Source organism: Dama dama, chromosome 21 (assembly GCF_033118175.1).
Source record: "Dama dama isolate Ldn47 chromosome 21, ASM3311817v1, whole genome shotgun sequence".
NCBI classification, from domain to species: Eukaryota; Metazoa; Chordata; class Mammalia; order Artiodactyla; family Cervidae; genus Dama; species Dama dama.
Genome location: NC_083701.1, coordinates 72458139 through 72465298, shown reverse-complemented (window position 1 = coordinate 72465298; position 7160 = coordinate 72458139).

Genomic DNA, 7160 nt, shown 5'->3' with positions numbered 1-7160 from the left:
TATTTATTGAAAACCAAGAAAAATGTAGAATATATAAAATAATATATTTTATTTGACCCTTTATTTATTGATATATGATATAACTTGTGCTGCATTATGTTTACGATTTTCAGTAAAAACACATTTTGATCATTTTGTGACAGAAATAAAGAATATCACAAAGCTTATCATGACACTACTTGAAAAAGTAAATTGACTCTTGGATTTGGCATATTTAGTCAGTCTTTACTTCAGTGCTTAGAAATAATGGTGTTAATCTCTCTTTTCTTGTCACTGCATGCTATATCAGGAACAGCCAAATTGCTTGTATAAAGTTCAAACTAAATATAAAACCATTTTGTACAGAACATGCCTTTACTCAGTGGTTAGGTGGCATTTTCTAAATGAGCCTTCTGAAAGTACTGGGAAAATTTTCTCCAGAAAGGTCCTTTTCTACCATTTGAAAGGTCACTTTTTCTTGAAAATTTTTCTACAAGAGGGCGTTATTTACCTGCAATTGGGCTTTACTATTTCCACCTAAAATAAATGGGTATTTTTATTTATTTATTTTCATCATAAGCTGCATCTGCTCATTACTAAGGAGTGACTATTAATAAAGAGTAGTTTATATTGAAGACATTATGAGGAAAACTAGTTAAAATTAGGATATTAATTTGCTGTAGGAACACTTTTGATATTCTAGAATGGGTTATACTTTCTGTCTAGTAGTCTCCCATTATAATCAAGAATGATAATGCAGTTATTAAGAGAATGTAAAGAACTCAAGAATGATGAGGGTGAAAAACGAGAGTGAAAAGTCCAGTTTGAAGCTCAACATTAAAAAAAATAAGATCATGGCATCTGGTCCCATCACTTCATGGTAAATAGAATGGGAAAAAAATGGAAGCAGTTACAGATTTTATTTTCTTGGACTCCAAAATCACTGTGGACTGTGACTGCAGCCATGAAGTTAAAAGACAGTTGCTCCTTGGAAGGAAACCTGTGACAAAACCTAGATAGCAGATTAAAAAGCAGAGACATCCCTTTACTGATAAAAGTCTATATAGTCAAAGGTATGGCTTTCCAGAAGTCATGTATGGATGTGAAAACTGGACCATAAAAAAGGCTGAACACTGAAGAATTGATACTTTTGAACTGTGGTGCTGGAGAAGACTCTTGAGAATCCCTTGGACTGCAAGGAGATCAAACCAGTCCATCCTAAAGGAAATGAACCCTGAATATTCATTGGAAGGGCGGAGGCTGAAGCTGATGGTCCTATACTTTGGCCACCTGATGTGAAGAGTTGACACATTGGAAAAGACCCTGATGCTGGGAAAGATTGAAAGTGAAAGGAGAAGGGGGCGACAGAGGATGAGATGGTTGGATGGCATCATTGACTCAGTGGCCATGACCTTGAGCAAATCTCGTGAGATAGCAGAGGACAGGGGAGGCTGGAGTGCTGCAGTCCATGGGGTCGCAGAGTTGGACATGCCTTGGTAACTGAACAACAACAGCAAACTGATGGCAGAGCTCTTTGCCAGGCCAGAGCTGGTCTGCAGTCTTGATGCAAATAGGCTGCAACCCTTCCAGCGGCAGGCAGGATGGCGGAGCAGCAGCTGATGACAGGGGTCCCAGTGTGCTGTGGTGGGAGGAGCACCATCCTGGGCTGGGAAATTAGAGGACAGGATGCTCTATATGAGGAGACGCTCTTCTTCCTTCAATGTCCTTCCAGCACCCTCCCTAAAGAAAGGTTGACGTTCGACTAACTTTGGAGAAAAAAAAATGCTTTAGAGAATTCAGTCCATTATAAGAAATAAGGTCTAATGTTCCCCTCACTTTGACTAACCATTTTTTGCGGGGGTTAAATAGTATTTTTTAATTTAATTTTTTTCTTTTATATTTGAGAGTAGTGGATTTACAATGCTGTATTAATTTCAGGTGCCCAGCAAAGGATTCAGTTACACATATTAACACATATGTCCATTCTTTTTCAGGGTCATTTTACTAAACTTTATATTTTTCTTTATATCTATATATAGATAGATAGATAGATAGTGTTGAAGTATAGTTGACTAGTAATGTTTCAGGGGCACAGCAAGGTGATTCAGTTATACATATACACATATATTATTACTGAAATTATTTTCCTTTATAGGCTATTACAGGATATTGACTATAGTTCCCTGTGCTATACAGTAAAAGCTTGTTACTTGATGAATCTCTACTTTTTCAATTGGAAATAAAGCACTTTATTCATATTACATCAAGCAAGTGGAATCAACATGTCATTTTTTTTATTTAGGCAAGAATTCATAAGTTTTCTAAAATATATATTATGCATATTATTTGCATATATGTATACAAAAGCTTTTCTACTATGCTTGATAAAAGCTTCAGAAAGAGCATAAAAAGAAGAGGAGGTGGAGATATTGGAAAACATAAACTAAATGAAATGGGAGCACTGAATATGAAATAGAAAAAGTGAAACAAATTAGGTATAAGTAAAAGATCATCATATGGTCCAATAAAACATGACTGCTCTTTAAAAACATCTGTAACTCTGGAGGAAAAAAAGGCAATACTTGGGCATTTGTAATTTTCAAACAATTTCAATATAACTCTGATATGCATCTGGATTTTAAAAAGTGATTGCAGGTTTTTCTATTAAATTGTAGCCCTGGTAATATAGAGTTTTATTATTTTTCTGTTGACCAGTCATGATACCATGGCTTTAAGTGAGTAATAGTTACATAATCACAATAGTAAAAGACGTTTATCAGTTTTTACAATGAATAGCCAGATAAAAAATAAAAAATAATTACAATTGCAAGCCATAATGGAAACATGATTAACCTAACAATATAAAATAATCACATGCAATTTGGGAGATCAAGCAGAATGATGTGATAAGTTGAAGTGCAAGTGCACACGTCTTCATCTGCCTAGACAGTCTATGTTTTTTCATTGGTGTATTTAATCCATTTACACTTAAGGTAATTATGGATATAGGAAATCAATCCTGAATATTCCTTGGAGGGACTGATGCTGAGACTGAAGCTCCAATACTTTGGCCACATGATGCGAAAAGCTGACTCATTGGAAAAGACCCTGATACTGGGAAAGATTGAGGGTGGAAGGAGAAGAGGACGACAGAGGATGAGATGGTTGGATAGCATCACCAAGTCAATGGACATGAGTTTCAGCAAGCTCTGGGAGTTGGTGATGGACAGAGAAGCCTGGTATGCTGCAGTCCTTGGGGTCAAAAAGAGTCAGACATGACTCAGCGACTGAATAGCAACAACATGATCCTATCACCATTTTCTTAATTGTTTTGGTTTTATCTTCTGCTGGTCTTTTCCTTCTCTTGTGTTATGTTTCTTACCTAGAGAAGTTCTTTATCATTTGTTGTATAGCTGGTTTGGTGGTGCTGAATTCTCTTAACTTTTGCTTGTCTGGAATGCTTTTGATTTCTCCATCAAATCTGAATGAGAGTTTTGCTGGGTAGAGTATTCTTGGTTGTGGGTTCTTCTGTTTCATCACTTTAAATATATCATGCCATTCCCTTCTGGCTTGCAGAGTTTCTGTTGAGAAATCTGCTGATAACCTGATCGGAGTTCCCCTGTGTGTTGTCATTTCCCCCTTGTTGCTTTTAATATTTTGTCTTTGTCTTTAATTTTTGTCAGTTTGACTGCTGTGTGTCTCGATGTGTTCTTCCTTGGGTTTATCCTGCCTGGGACTCTCTGTGCTTCCTGGACTTGGCTGAATATTTGCTTTCCCATGTTTGGGAAGTTTTCAACTATCATCTCTTCAAATATTTTCTCAGGCCCTTTCTGCATCTCTTCTCCTTCTGGGACCCCTATAATGTGAATGTTGGTGCATTTAATGTTGTCCAAGAGGTCTCTTAAGCTGTCTTAACTTCTTTCCATTCTTTTTTCTGTATTCTGCTCTGAGGTAGTGAATTTCCACCATGCCTGTCTTCCGGGTCATTTACCCATTCTTCTGCCTCAGTTATTCCGCTATTGACTCCTTCTAGTGTATTATTCGTCTTTGCTTGTTTGTTCCTTGGTTCTTGTAGGTCTTTGGCAAACATACTTTTCATCTTTTCCACTATTTTCCACTGGATCATCTTCACTATCACTTTTATGAATTCATTTTCTGAAAGTCTGCCTATTTCCACTTAATTTAGTTGTTTTCCTGGGGTTGTATCTTCTCCCTTCCTTTGGGACATTTCTTTTTAATCTTTATTATGGTTCTGTAATTTCTTTTTCTTCTTGATTGTAAACCCCTGACTTCTATTTTCTTAGAGCACTTATTTTTAGAAAACTTGCAATTATATTTTTCTACCCTTTGATATGTTAATCATCTCCCAGACTCTTGCCAGTTTGACAACCCAAGAATGTCTTTTTCAAGGAAACAAGGGTCATTATATTAAATTATTATAATCAAGAAAGGTACTGCCCCTATCTCCCAGTCTCTGTGAAAGCACATGAGACTAATTGTGATCAGTAAGTTAGCAAACACATATGGCCTAATCTAACTGACAACTTTTCTCCAAATTTTCATCCAGTACCAGTCCAGTAGCTAACTCTAGTGTTTAAAAACACTTTGACCTTCTGTTCCAACAAAGTTAAATTCAGCCTGTCTTCTCTTATGCAAGGGTTTTGAATAAAGCCTTCCTTGCTTATTTAAACCATTCAATACAACACTTTGACAGCCTCATCTTTTAGATTTTAAATAGCTCAGTTGTAATTCCACCACATCTACTAACTTTGTTCATGGTAATGCTTCCTAAGGCCCACTTGGCTTCACACTCCCGGATATAAGGTTCTCAGTGAGTGACTACCCATCATGGATATCTGGGTCATTAAGGCCTTTTTTATATAGTTCTTCTGTTTATCCTTGCCACCTCTTCTTAATCTCCTCTGTTTCTGTCAGAGCCTTGCCGTTTCTGGCCTTTAATGTGCCCATTTTTGCATGAAATGTTCCCATGATATCTCCAATTTTCTTGACGAGATCTCTAGTTTTTCTCATTCTATTATTTTCCTCTATTTCTTTGCATTGTGCAATTAAGAAGGTCTTCTTATCTCTACTTGCTATTCTCAGGAACTCTCCACTCTGTTGGATATATCTTTCCCTTTCCCCTTTACCTTTTGCTTCTCTTCTTTTCTCAGCTATTTATAAAGCCTCTTCAGATGACCACTTTCTTGAAAATTTTTTTTTTTCCTTTGGGATTATTTTAGTCACCACCTCCTAAAAAAACCTTTTGAAAGTTTGTCTGTAATTCTCCAGATACCAGTCAACCAGGTCTAATCCCTTGAATCTCTTTGTCACTTCCACTGTATAATCAGAAAGGGTTTGATTTAGGTCATACATGAATAGACCAGTAGTTTTCCCTATGCTCTTCAATTTAAGCCCAGATTTTGCAGTAAGGAGTTCATGATCTGAACCACAGTCAGCTCCAGGTCTTGTTTTTGCTGACTGTAGAGTTGTTCCATCTTTGGCTTCAAATAATGTAATTGATCTAACATCAGAATTGATCATCTGGTGATGTCCATGTGTAGAGTTGTCTGTCGTATTCTTGGAAGAGGGTGTTTGCTATGACGAAAGTGTTCACTTGGCCAAACTCTATTAGCCTTTGTCCTCCTTCATTCTGTACTCCAAGGCCAAATTTGCCTGTTACTTCAGGTATTTCTTGACTTCCTACTTTTGCATTCCAGTCCCCTATAATGAAAAGGACATCTTTTTTGGGTGTTAGTTCTAGAAGGTCCCATAGGTCTTCATAGAACTCTTCAACTTCAACTTCTTCAGCATTACTAATCAGGGCACAGACTTGGTTTACCATGATATTGAATGGTTCACCTTGGAAACAAAGTGAGTTCACTCTGTCATTTTTGAGGTTGCATCCGAGTACTGCATTTCAGACTCTTTTGTTGACTATGAGGGCTACTCCATTTCTTTTAAGGGATTCTTACCCACAGTAGTAGATATAACGGTCATTTGAATTAAATTTGCCCATTCCTGTCCATTTTAGCTCATTGGTCCCTAAAATTTTGATGCTCAACTTTGCCATCTTCTGCTTGACCGTGTCCAGTTTACCTTGCTTCATGGACCTAACATTCCAGGTTCCAATGCAATATTGTTATTTAGAGCATCAGACTTTACTCTTGCCAACAGACATATCCATGACTGAGTTTCATTTTTGTCTTGGCCCAGCCTCTTCATTCTTTCTAGAGTTATTTCTCGGCTCTTCCCCAGTAGCATATTGGACATCTGCTGAGCCGGGGGGGCTCATCTTCCAGTGTATTCTTTTTTTGCCTTTTCATACTGTGGGATTTCTTGAGGCAAGAATACTAAAGTGGTTTGCCACTCCCTTCTCTGTGGACCACATTTTGTCAGAACTCTCCACCATAACCTTTCCATCTTGGGTGGCCCTGCATGACATGGCTCATGTCATTTTTGAGTTACACAGGCTCTGATCCATGTGATCAGTTTGGTTAGCTTTCTGTGATTGTGATTTTCCTGGAGTCTGTGGGGTTGTAGTTCTTGCTTCTTCTGTCTGCTCTCTGATGAATGAGGATAAGAGGATTGTTCTATTTTTCTGAAGGGAGAAACTGGCTTTGGGGGAAAACTGAGTCTTGCTCTGATGGGCAGTGCCATCCTCAGTAAATCTTTAACCTAATTTTCTGTTAATGCTTGGGCTGTGCCCCCTCCCTGTTAGTTGTTTGGCCTGAGGCATAATAAAACATCTTAACAATATAATACTCTTCTATTTGGTTTATTTTTGCTTTTGTTTGAACAAATAGCCATAGTCAGTATGCTCAGCTTTGAGCAATAAGAACAATTTCATTAACTTTGAAGTTTCAGAAAACATTTCACATGTATTTTTATTGATTGTTAATTACATCTAGTAAGACAGAAGACAGAAATTAATTTTGCCAAGAATTCACAGCCATTTTCTTGGTAAGTACTAGTAACTATTATGGCATAAAGCTATATTTTTATATATTAACTAAATTTTATAGTAAAAACATTTTATGTACAACAGTAAGGAAACTGCTGCCCAGATAGTTGCAACATAAAAATTGATTATATTTTAAAAGTTCATTGAGTTGTCTGATACATAAATTGGAAAATACTTTCTCTGTAGAAAATAGTAAAAATGATATTATTTCCCAGGGTAG